Source organism: Macaca nemestrina, chromosome 2 (assembly GCF_043159975.1).
Source record: "Macaca nemestrina isolate mMacNem1 chromosome 2, mMacNem.hap1, whole genome shotgun sequence".
Taxonomy (NCBI): Eukaryota; Metazoa; Chordata; class Mammalia; order Primates; family Cercopithecidae; genus Macaca; species Macaca nemestrina.
The window spans coordinates 186,896,847-186,910,499 of NC_092126.1; the positions used below are offsets into that span (position 1 = coordinate 186,896,847).

The 13,653-nt window shown below is 33.7% G+C and overlaps 1 long non-coding RNA gene across 1 annotated transcript in view; it reads left to right on the top strand.

The window, feature by feature from the left end:
* LOC105477429 (uncharacterized) overlaps positions 1–10,834 on the top strand; it is a 67,599-nt gene extending 56,765 nt beyond the window's left edge. Inside the window, exon 3 of the long non-coding RNA XR_011619454.1 lies at positions 10,294–10,834. This is a non-coding gene — a long non-coding RNA (uncharacterized lncRNA). The remainder of the gene's footprint in view (positions 1–10,293) is intronic.
* Positions 10,835–13,653: the final 2,819 nt, after the last annotated feature.

Consider the following 13,653-nt stretch of genomic DNA (forward strand, 5'->3'; position numbering starts at 1 on the left):
AGGAGATTAAAATCCAGCAGCAGAAGTACAGGCATGACAGATGAAGTAGAACATCTAAAGGCACAGAATACAAAGAGCTATCCCTAGAATTGGGATGGATAGCCTAAAATGAGGCAGAGAAGAGCAAAGGCAAATCCTCTGTTGATCATCACTTGAATCAATGTATGAAGAGAAAGTGATTTCGGATAGACTTATTTGTCAGAAACAAGTCCAGAGGCAGAAGCAGGGATTCAAAGACAAAACAGAAACACCTAGGGAGGAAGACTAATGGCAAGTAGTTGTGGGTGCATTAGCCTTCCATCTGGAAAGTGATTGGACTACTGGGCGGAATAACCAGATTGTCAATAGGGTAGGGAAGCAGGATAACATTATAATTCACAAGATGAATGATATGGATAAGAGAGTTGGGGGTGCTGCTGTTGGGATACCGAGCTAGGGGCTAGAGCTCACTTTGAACAAAACACATAGTGGATATGGCTGGAGATGAATCCACAGTGTGGCATAGAGGTCGATTTTTGCAGCCACCCAAGTGTTTTGGACTCATAGCTAACTTCCTAGCTCTTGGTTCTAGCGAATGTACTTAACTTGTACTTAAATACTTAATTGAAATTGTACTTACATACTTAAATTGTAAACCACAAGGTTGGTGTGTGTAAGGCTGCCTTTACCATCCTGCTTAAACAGAGTTGTCTAAATAGTGGATATTGCTGTATCCACAGGGGTATGCTACATGTGGACACTGACTGCTAAGAAGACTAGAAAAGGCAGAAAATAAAACCAAACAACAACAACAACAACAACAAAAACAGGACACAGCATTGAATATTGTGGTCAAATTCTTCTGAGATTAAAGTATCCAGATAAACACTGTTATGTTTCTCTTCCCTTTTAGGAATAGACGTTGGTTTAAGTACACTAGGCATTCAATTGGAAAAATGGAAAGGAGAAACAGTCCCATTATTGACTCTAATGAATGTTAGATTAATGAATATTTGATAAAATAAATACAAAACGTGTTAGAAGTTTTAGAATGCATTTTGAAAATCTGCCTGGAAATCATTAAATAACAATAGTAGGGGGTCTTTGGTAAAGGAAAATGTTTTGATATACACAAACACATGCATTTTCTAGCCATTTGCTTAGCTCATGTAAGAGAATAAATTAGAATTAATAGTAAATTAAGTTACAATACAAGAAGTTCTTACCTTCTTAAAGGTTCTTGTCATTCAAATAAAGACACTTACACAATGTTATAAGTAATTTTTTAACTCTTCAAGTGAAGGAATTGCAGTAAATTGTCTAATATGTGGAATCTTTGAAAATATCTGCAACTAACATATTTTACCAAATTAAATGTTTCATTTAAAACTTATTTATATGAATATTGCAACTTATCAGTAAAGAAACTGAAGATAAGTTACATAATTATCAAGTACCAAAAAACAGGATTTATGTCTGCTTATTCTAAAACCTAGCAACTGTTCGTAATAAACTTTGCCTGTTTTATGATAACATATAGGATTGTCGATGTTAAATTTACATAATAGTTTATATATATAAAATGTGCACAAAGAGCAGAAAATAGTCTCAGTGATGTAAGATTTTTGTAAAGAAGTTTTCCCATCTGTCTTGTCTATGCTCAACAGAATAATGTGGTAGCCATATTCACACAGAGTTCTGTGTAAAACTATTAAGAATCCTTTACTTTTTCCCATCTGGCTATTAGCCTACAAGGTATTCCTATTCAACTGCTTAGGTCATATTTGAATAGTCTCTTCACTGTTTAGGATAGAGGGCAACTACTTTTATTGCAATTAATAGTGGGTTGTGAGGCTTTGTTTGGAATGTGTGTTTAGGACAATTGCTCAGGTGTTTTCTGGGTCGCCTTCTGATATAAATATACCACATACTTTTTCTCATTTTTCACCTTTCTTTTTCATGTCTCTGTGCCATTAATTTGAGAGAAAAGGCAGACCACTCTATTGGTTAGATAAGAGAAAACCAATATTTTGGAGAGAAGAACTCTATATAATCAAAGAGAAAAATTTGGAAGAAGCATATTCCTAACATATTTCTCTAGAGAAAAACATTCCATTCTGAGATACTGCTGCTCAGATTCATATATGCATTCAAAATGTGTTCCCTTTTAAAACATTTTCCAATATGCAGCTATAGCCGAATAAAAATCCAGACACTTAAACACTGTATTCATATCTAAGAAATTGGGATTTTTATTTAATATCTTTATAACCTCATTTTTTATGTAGATGAATAAGAGGCTATATGCCTCAGAGATAGCTGAGGAAAAATTTGCTATTTCCCTGAAGTTAGACAAAAATGACTAGAAAGGAATTGCACTTTCTAAGTAGGAGAATAAGTATTTGTGTGATAAAACATAATCTGTGTGACAAATTCTAAATGTTGTTCCATATATGTATTTTATACTCTCATGAGGTAACTGAGTTTCTAGATTATTTTGAGAGGTTTAGGAAGTTAGTGAAAAATTCTAGGAAAAATTAACTACATGAATATTTTGCAGAGGGCATACATAATGATTAATGGCATGATTATGGAGGTTTTCTGTAAGAAAAGCACAGTTTCCCAAACAATTATATAGAAAAAAATAGGAAACAACAAAATACATGTTGTGAGTTTATGAACATTTTAATGAAAATATTGGCCTTTAGGTTATGGTGTAAGCATTAAGGTATTTGATCTAATTCTTGAAAGCTATCCATTCAATTTTACTGTCTAGGTGAATTAGTCTGGATCTTAAAGACATGAACAATTTTAAATGAAGGAGTTTCAAGTGGGTTTCCCAGAATATGTCTACAATTTTAAAGTCCTTGAGGCAATTCTAAATTTCTCAAGCTTGTTCTAAAATAATTGACATTTTCATCGACTTTTGAATTACGTAGTTCTGCATTTTAATACAGAGTTAAAATCTTGTTTACATAGAATAAAAAATTGGAATTATTTTGGTTATCTTAGAGATACAGTACAATACATACATTATGAATTTTTAGAGTTAGAATACGGTGAGATAAATTTGGCATAAATTCTATGCTATATAATCTGCCATTTTTGATGGCTGTTTGCTTCTCTGATGATATAATGTATATAGTATTTGGCAGAAGACTAATCATATACTCAACAATGTATTTTTATAAAGAAAAACAAAACCTTGATAACTTAGTAGTTACTTTTTTTAACCTGGAAACGTCCATTGCAAAATTATGTTTCGTGATATTGTTTAGGTCATCAAATATATTGAGATTTTCCTATTCTATTTCTTCTATAGTCCTTATTGTCTAGTCTTAATGTATCTTCAAGAATATAACTCACAGCATATTCCTACATTATATGTAGGTGTGAATATATATAGTATATGTATTTATATGTACATATGTGCATATATATCTACTCTCATTTGCTTCCTTTGTTTGTCCTTTCCATATTTGATACTGCTACTAATTATCTGAAATCTACCACTTTTTTCATTATCTGACTTATTGTTTCATCAGTTATATCCTTCTTTCCCACGTACATTTACTTTATCTATATATTTCTCTATTTTCATAGTCCATATTTATATAGACTTTTAAGCCACTTTGAATCTTACAAGCAAAGATAAAGTTTTTGTTTTTGCTTTGCTGTCTGCTTAAGATCTTAGTTATGTTTCTAGGCTGCAGAAAGCTTTGGAAGAAATTCCCCCACCACTTGACACCAACTTTTAATTCCTCAACACTTTTGTGGTTCATCCTTAATACTTTGCTAAAATTGTTTTCTTACAGTTCACGCATGACTACCTAATGATCAGATCCAATAGCCTATTTTTAAAGAGGAGGAAGACTAAGAAAAATGGGATAAAGCACTCAACTTCTATAAACAACCTTAGTATAAGTTAGGGCACCACTTGCTGCAGTACTAAACAAACCTGAATCTACACAATGGTTTGAAGATCATAGTGGCAGTTAATTTGTTATTATTGTGAAGTCCAAAATGAGTGTTCTTACTTGGTGTAAATCATGACCCAAGAACTCAGTCATTTTCTATCTTGTGGTTATGCCATTTTCAATGCATGGATACAAGGTCACTCTACTCACCTGTATAAAGCTGCTGGAAATGCAAAGAAATACTGTGTGTAAATGGTATCCATTACTTCCACTTATATTTTCTTGACTAGAACTTAGCCTTTAGCTACACTTAATTGCAAAGGAGGGTGTGAAATGCACTCTAGTTGTGTCCAGAAAGAATACAAAATGAATTTGATAAGCATGTGCCCAGTTCCTGTTGCATTAAGATTGTCCTTCCCAGCATTTTCTTTCTTCCATCCCCCTCCTTAATTTTTGAATTCCCTAATTAAGTATGGGTATTCAAATGGAATCCTAACTGTAAATGACCTGAGCAACCTCTCGTTATGCCTCTGACATTGAATAGCAAGGAAGAACATTCCGTTATAAAGAACAACCAAAACTGTTAATGCCAGCTGACTAGTTATACGGAAAGTAATATGTTTTGCAAAATAAAAGTTGATTTTAATTTCAAGTTATATACAGTTTGCATTGATTGAAGGATTCACAAGGGGCTCTTCTGCCCTGTCAAGTTCTACTCACTAGCCACTAAATGGGCATGAAGAAACTTTATTCTCAAAACCTGATACTTTTGGACTGATAGCACATTAGCCTCTCTCATATTAGAATAACACACAATATTAGCCTTTCTTCTAAGAGACCTGATTTACCATACCCCCTTCATTCTATCAGTTCACATATATAAATTTTGGTGCTTGACATGCTGACAGATTAATTCATTTAGTACATTTTAGTATTAGTACTTTCTGATAGAGAAAAACAATTGTCCTTCCATATACATATGTATACACTTGAAATTTTAGTGTCATGAGTTCATTCCGACCCACTCTTCTATGGACAAGTAATTCCCTTAACCACATGCTGTTATAAACTCATTTGATTCAATGTAGAAGAAAGGCATGCATCATATTGCAATTTCTTTAAGTTTTAGAAGATGATAACTGCATATTTGTTGAATAAATTAGATGATTCAATTATATGATTGCTTTAGCACTTACAAATATTAAAATAATTTTTAAAATGCATTCCCTAATATTGTGCTTTGCTAATTATTAAGAAAGCAAAAAGCAACACTATATCAATTTAATTAACTTGATTATAGTAAAAGTCAGTGTCTAGAACCAAAGTTGATTTTTAGTACAACTAATCCAGTTAAATTGTTTTCAGTGATTTGCCAAGATTTACAAATCTTTATTTGTATTATTTAAGGAGCAAAATACATTGCTAAATTTGTTTCACTTAGAATCATTGGAAAATAAATGTCATATCTTTATTGTGAGAAAGTGAATCCATGTAGCAGTTTATTGTCCAAAATTTCTTTAAAAACTCTTCAACTCATCAACTTTAAAAACTCATCAACATAAAATATCAGGGTTTTCTTTTTAACATTTCAAGTTTGAGGAGTTTGATATCATTAAAAAAGGCACATTCTCAGTGATTATTTCTAATGAAAAAGATTTTGAGTGGTTCCACTTCAATTAGATAGTAACTTTTTTTCAAGAAGTTTTCAATTCACCCTCTGCTGCATCTTTCTTCCAAATTAACACTAACCAATGAACAAGTCTGAGATATAGGGGTGGTTCTTAAATGGTAAACAATACACTATGCATTTGTGAAAAGTATTTTCATTATGTTAAATAATCCTATAATTTTAGCAAGACTGGAAATATGCAGACATAGCACTATATGTTTTGGGTTGAAGAAGAATATAAATTTTTATCTCTTTATTGACTTCAATTTAGTGGAAGATTCATATATGGTACCTGTGGGGTATGCTCATCTGTTTCAGAGGTACCAATTTCAATGTAATTACATGATTCAATTTAGCTGTGCAAAATTCATGAGTGAAAACCAATTACATTATGGATTGAATGATCACACAACTTGCTTTACTTTGGAAAGTGCAGGATTATGTTAAGATTGAACTGGTGTAATCATTAATAAAGCCTCCCTTTGCTCTCAAAAGTCCCAATTTGAGTACTTTATATACTTATTATTGGATGATGCATTACCTAGCCACCCTGATTATTAAAAAGTTAATTTAAAACAGCTATAAATACTATATTTTATACATAATTTGTAAGTTATTGGCTGGTGAAAAATATACTTTATTTCTTATAGATAAAATTCAATATCTCATCTTAATATGAGTTGTTAATATCTCTTATGAATCTATCTTATCCATGATACTGTACTATAGAAATTATATAATTTAATCTTATATCTTATAATTTTATCTGTATAGTATCCTTATTAGGCAGATGTTATGAATATTCCCATTTTACAGTTGATATAACCGAGGCTGTGAAAGTTTAAATGGTAATCTCACAGTTACACAATTGGTAAATGATGGAGTGGAGATGTGAATCCATTGTAGACACCAGAAGTGGAGAGCTAAACCATTAGATAGGCTAATCAAATCTAATTATTAGTTGTCTATAGTATTTAATAATACTGTGTAGAATTTTGACCACTAATAACATTAACTTTGAAAATGTATTTCTTCCTATTAATGAAAAAATTATTTTTTTATTACCACACTCAACTGTTAAAGTAAATTTTAGGCTGTTTTATCCTATTTTGAGTGTTAGTGCTTTTTCTGTTTGAGAACCGTGTATTTTTTAATTCTGGAAAACTCTGTTATCATTTTTTAAAACATTTACTTCCATTTACCCCTTCTATTCTTCTCCTCTGAGAAATCTATGAGTTGTATGTCTAGCTTCCAGAGTTTCTTCTCATCTATTGTTCATATTCAGGTGTTGCTTTCCTCATGGTTAGTAACTATTTGTACTTCCCTCTTAAATGATGTCCTTTATTCAACCTATAAATTTTATCTGACACATTTTGTTTTATGTAATGATATTCAATTATTTGATGTATGCTGTCTTTTTAAAAAAATCTCTTTAGAGATATAATAGTATTACCCAAGTTCTTGGGTTTACATGGAGAACCACATTTTCACTACATTAAACAATACATAAGACTCTAGGCTTTGAAGCATATTTCCTATCCTGGTATACCTTTGAGCTGTACAGCTTCAGCTTCCAGTTGCGTTGGGTAAGGAATATCTTCATTCATTCCTGAGATGGGTAGATTTTTTTTTTTTTTTTTTTTGCTTTCAAACTCAACTAGGTATTATTAAAAATCTTCTACCTACTAATTTATAAGATTTATAGTACTGGAATATGTATGTATGAAGCATGTAAATATGTAGTATATGTGTTCGATATGTGTGCTCGTAGTACTATTTCTCATGTCTGCTCAGTCTGCCATTTGATCTGGAAGTCCCCAAATTGTAAACTGGATATATTGAGTTTAAATGAAAGGCCTTTAAGTCCATAAGTCTAATAAGTACTTTTGGAATGATCATCAGTTTAGACCCATCAATCTTGGGTCTCAGAGTAATGCAAGCCAAAGAAATTAAATGAAGCATAATTATTGAAGAGATTATTAATGAAAGAGAATTTAGCTGATCATTTATGACTTACCAAGAAGAGGAAGAGAAGACATTAAAAATTCTCAAGAAGAGAGTAAAAATAATGTAAAGGGAGAGAAATTACATCACAGAATCAAAGAGGTAAGAAATTTAAAGAAGAAAGTGGTATTTTTTTTTGCAAAGACAAGAAGTAGGCGTAGGACCAAGAGGAAGTCTCTCTTCTTTTGATGATTGGTTATCTCCTGATTTATAAAGGAGCTTGTGGTATATCACTGAGAATACAGTTTTAATGAAAGGCTGGCCTGGAAGCTATTTTGTAGTAGATTGATTCTTCTGAAGTTGTTTTCATTCAACAAAATATATATTGGTTACCTATTTGTCAGATATTGTTCTAGTTGATTAGAATGAAAGAGAAGTGTCTTCCCTCGGTGAACTTACATTCTGGGTAAAAAGACAAACAGCGAACAGGTATAGCACACATGTATAATGTACTGTTTCTTTGGAAAGTATCATCAATATATCATATGATCACATTACACAACATAGTGTGAAGGCATAAGGAATGGAGAAAGAAGTGCAATACAAATATAACTTTGAAAAGATTTATCACAAAAGGTTTAACTTCTAAGGAGGTTACATTTAAGCAATGCTCTAAATAAAATAGGGAAGTCACTGTGGTATTATGATAAAGATGTTTTAAAACAATGACATCTAGTAATTTTTTATAATTATTTTATACATTTCTGATGCTTTGATTGAAAAAATTCCCTAAATGAAATGTGATACAGATAGAAGTTATTTGTTTTTTATTGCTCAAAAATAATCCATTTGTGTTAGTCCAATTGGGATGCTATTACAAGTTACCATGAAATGTGTGGCTCACACATAACAGAAGTTTATTTCTCATGGTTCTGGAGGCTGGGAAGTTCAAAATTAAGGTATGCAGTTTTGGAGTTTGGGTGAGGGTTTGCTTCTTGATTCATAGACGGCTGTCTTGTTTTTGAGTCCTTGAATTGCAGAAAGGGGAAAGAAGTTCTTCGGAGTCCTTTTTATAAGAGCACTAATTCTGATAATGAGGGATCTGCCCTCGTGACTTAATTACCTTCCAAAGGCCCTACCTTCAAAGTCCTTACCATCACATTGGGGATTTGGTTTCAATATATACATTTTCAGTGGGTGCACAATCATTGAATCAATAACAGAATTTTTCATTTTTGTCCCCATTTCCCAGGGCCTAAAATTATAGCCAAGGAAGCTATATGAACCCTTATATTCATATAAAGCCACAAATTTTGACTTTATCTCCAAATTTGCTGTCAAGACTAAAAGAATAAATTTTTTGTCACATAACTCGTGGTTGGTATTATGAATACTCAGCTGTATCCAGTTTTCCTTTTCTTCTTGACTCAGAGAAACTACACTTTCTACTCACCCTTCAGTAATCAGGAATCAGGGCTATGAACTCATTCTAGACTACGGACTGTAGTGGAAGTCAAAAATATCACATCTGGCCCACACAAAGTGTAATATCTCCAAGAGTACCTTTCCTCCATTGCAGCAACCAAAGAATCTACCCATTTCAAATTCTAGAGCTCTAAATTTGTGGAGTTTCTTTTAGCTTGGATCACTGAGTGACAGACTGGGAAAGATACTTTAAGTGATAAACAAATCTGTATTGTGTTAAACCACTGAAATATTCTTTGGCACAAGAGCTGTGCCAAAGAATATAGAAGTTCCATGGATGAACTATAATTGCCCAGATGAACTGTTGGGGAACAACTTGTAGGAATGAAAAGAAAGTAAAGGGAAAGGATAGGAAGATAAAGACACATCGCAAAGTTTTCTGGATTTTGCCTATCTCATTTTATAAAGTTTACAGAAGGAAATGAACAACAGTCTAATTTTCAAGGAATAGAGATGCCAAAAGAACAGTCAATGATCATAATAGGTGAACAACTTTTCCTTCTGCTTCCTTCAGATAGATGCAGGTGGGAGCCATTCAGGCAGATGTTTTGGGGGAAAGGAGGACAAAATATTGGAAAACTCAGGGAAAGAAGAAATTTATTTTCTTTTTCCCCTGTGGGAGTGATACTTACTTACATCTTCAAAGTGGGAAGAGTATACCCCTCGTTTGGGTCTTCAAGGATAGTGACTTACTCTTCCTCAATTGGTGGCTATTTTTGGGAGACCTAGTAATAAAAAAGCATGTCTTGAATTTGTGGGCCAGATTGTTGCTATCACTGATAAGTTATGGAATGGCCTCTAGAAAAAGCCATATCAATTCTGCAAGTCTCTTTCTATGTGGTCTACAAAAATATGGAAAAATGGGATTGAGAAAGTACCCCTCATAGGAGATACGCTCTTTAAGACACTCTAACACATTGCTGCTATAAAATCAATTACATTTTGTCATGTGTCAACATGATTTTCCTGGAATCTCCTTGACTTAGATATACCAAATATGAACCATTAATAATGCCCTTAAAAATCCAGTAATATTTTACTTAGGGGTGTGGGGATGGTGGTGAAAAACTTATGAAAGAACTAGGCATCACTTATGAAAGTACTGGGTCTGGCAATCTCACTTCCTGATGCTCCAATTTTGGCCTGATTTTACAAACACTGCATATCACCTGAGTAATGACTGAGTAGGTATTCATTCAGAAACAATACCTGTGTGGCAGATTATAGATGGCTACACTTTTTTTTTTTTGATATACTACTCCAGTGAAGAGGTTGGATGAATATTTCCTTTCCTTTAAGCTGGCAGGCTTTGACACTGCTTTGAACATGCTGGAGGTGATGATCTGTCAGTTTCTGGTCCCAAGTCATGAGAGATGGGCAGCTTCCACACTTCCTGTGTCTTCTTAACACTTCCTCTTGAAGTTCTGAGCCACCACCTAAGAAGTCCTGCTGCCCAGATGGAGAGACAACTTGGAAGGAGTCTGAGACTACATGTGGATGGATGCAGGCCCACTTGAGACCAGTGTTCCAACCATCCCCGTCAAACACCAGCTCATCTGAATACACCAGGTAACTAACTAGTCAATACCATGTAAATATGTGGAATAATCCAGTCACTGTATGCTTAAATTCCTGGACTCCAAATATTATGAAACGTAATAAAGTGGTTGTTGTTTTAAGCCATTCATTTATGAAGTAATGAAATAGGTTGTTACACAGCAATAGGTAAATGAAATGACAAGGCTTGCAAAAGCGGAGACTAGGAAGACATTTTTAGGATTAGGAAGGAATAATAACATGTAGGGTTATAAAGGAGAGACAAAAAGCTTGAATTATTAAATTGTTAGCAGGGAATACAACTCATAAAAAAAAAGAAAACAAGTTTTTAGTAAAAAGGACCAATGGTTTTGGTTGTTAAAACATGGAATAATGAGCCATATAAGCTGTAATTAGGAAAAGTTAATAAAAACTGAGGGAATAAAAGAGAGGCCCATGTGCACGGTCTTAAAACCTGTATCTAGCTTCAAAGTTTTGAGATTGGGTGAGCAAGCAATGTTTCAGGGACTATTAGAAAATAGGAGCCAAATTATAATTGACCTTTGTAGCTTTCAGTAACATCACCACAGTACATCAAGTCAGGAGTATTTAGTGGTGATTTTAGACAGGGACATGAAGTAGAAGAGAAATCAAATTTGGACTACACTGACTGTGGCTTCACAGTTGGAGGAGTAAAGAATGTTATGGATAAGGGCCATAAATTTAAAGGTTAGATAAACATGGGAGGAAAGAGTATATTGGAAGTCACTAGAGGTTCTCTAATTCCAGAAAAATACTACATTTAACAGGATGTGATAAAAATATCTTTTTGCTAATCATGAAGATGTGAGAATTATGTCCTGGTAAACACAAAATACTCTTACAAAACCCGGTTTTTTCTCACAATGCACTCTGAAGTATCTTAACGATATCTTGAGGTTAGGCTGTGAGTTATAGAAGTCTATAAAAGGTGGTTTCTCTGATTGCTATGTCTTTGAAATAATTATTGTCATTTCATATGGTCTCTCCAAGAGTACCATTCCTCCATTAATGATCATTTGAAATGATCATTATAGTAGAATGAGAGTCTCAGTTACATTGGGAGATTTATTTGACCAATGCCTTTTATCTCTGTCTATCAGAGTAAGTCAGCTGCATTTTATTTATTTATTTTTTATACCTCCAGTACTTCCTTAAGAGTATTCAAATTCATTAGATTACTGCCATAATATAGTATGGAATGGTCAGTAAGTTTGGTTTTATCCTCTTACCACTTTAACTGTATTTCCTGACAGAAGGAAAGAAGGGTATCAGTAAACTCTTGGAAGGGAATAGGGGTAGAAAAGAAGCCCTAAACTGTACAAAGTCCAGGTAAATCATCAACATTCTAGAGGATCCACGCAGTGTTATGAACACATTCAAAACACAGGACACAAATTCCTGTAATAGTGGATAAAATAAGCTCAATACTTAATTGAAGTATGCAAACTTTGGAGAATTAAATACAGTTACATACAAGATATAGTAATTTAAGAAGAATCTCTACAAACCACTGTCCTGAAGGAAATTAAAAATGGGCAGTTCAAAAAGCCCTTGTCCAGAGACTCCATGAACATGAGAGAGATACAACTTGGGAGGTTTCAACTGTCAATACCCATGGTCTTTAGCATCTGTAGCGACCCCTGGGAGGGGAACCATTTGATAGATTCAGGTTTGGAGAAGTCACATCCTTAAAGCAAGGGTGTGTTAGAAACAGAACTTACATTCAGGTTGTATGCGCTTGTTCAGCCTTAGTAATTGTATTAATTAGGGTTCTCTAGAGGGACAGAACTAATATGATAAATGTATATATGAAGGGGAGTTTATTAAGGAGTATTGACCCACATGATCACAAGGTGAAGTCCCACAATAGGCCATCTGCAAGCTGAGGAGCAAGAAAGCCAGTCCAAGTCCCCAGACTCAAAAGTAGAGAAGACGACAGTGCAGCCTTCAGTCTGTGACTGAAGGCCTGAGAGCTCCTGGAAAATCACTGGTGTAAGTCCACGAGTCCAAAATCTGAAGAATTTAGAGTCTGATGTTTGAGCGCAAGAAACATCCACTATGGGAGAAAGATGGAGGCTGGAAGATTCAGTGAGTCTAGTCGTTCCATCTTCTGCCTGCTTTATTCTAGCTGTGCTGGCAACTGATTGGATGGTGCCCACCCAGACTGATGGTGGGCCTGCCTCTCCCAGTCCACTGACTCCAATGTTCATCTCCTTAGGCAACACCCTCACAGACACACCCAGGAACAATACTTTGCATCCTTCAATCCAATCAAGTTGACAAAACATTAAACATTGCAGTAATTGTTAAAATATTGAAGTATTTCAGTACTAACTCAAAGCCATGTTGTCCCTCTGTGAGAGGGCCTCCCTTTTTTTTCAGCAATTAAATAGTTAATTTCAGTGACCTCTAAGACCCTGTTCTAGCTCTGTGGCTTGTCTTGATTTTTCTTTTTTTTTTTGGGATCAGTAATTATGCTATTGGTTAAATACTTTTATTATCTCCAGAATTCAGTACCCTAGGAGATTTCTGAAGATGATTCTGGAAAACTTCTCTAAGTTATACTAATTTGGAGAGATGTTAGTTTGAATCTATCATTGATGGAATAGATGTAATTTGGCCAATTTTAAGTAAATTTCTTTGCCATAGAACATTATTTTGAGTTTAAAAGTAATAGCAAGGTTGGTATGCAGAGTGCAATACATTTTGTCTTCGAGTGGAATAATTTGCATGTTGCTTATTTCTTTTATTTGTAGTGTTTCTATTATTGATGTTTTGCTTTTTAAATTAGTCATACTAAATGTCAATTTAAATTAGTAAAGATGAAAACATAATTACCGTGATTTAGCCTAATTTTTCCCCTGCTATCCTGGAATGCTACAATTTGAATTAGAGCAAATATACATGAAATACAGTTTAAACTTTATTGAATTAATAATTATACAGTGAGATTGTCTTATGCTCCATACTAATTGAAAATCTATCAATAATAACTAGCAAAATGTGTGTTTAAATTATGCTTACACTTTTGTGACTATAAAATACTGGAGAGTTATAAGAGAATCACGGTAACCTTATTGT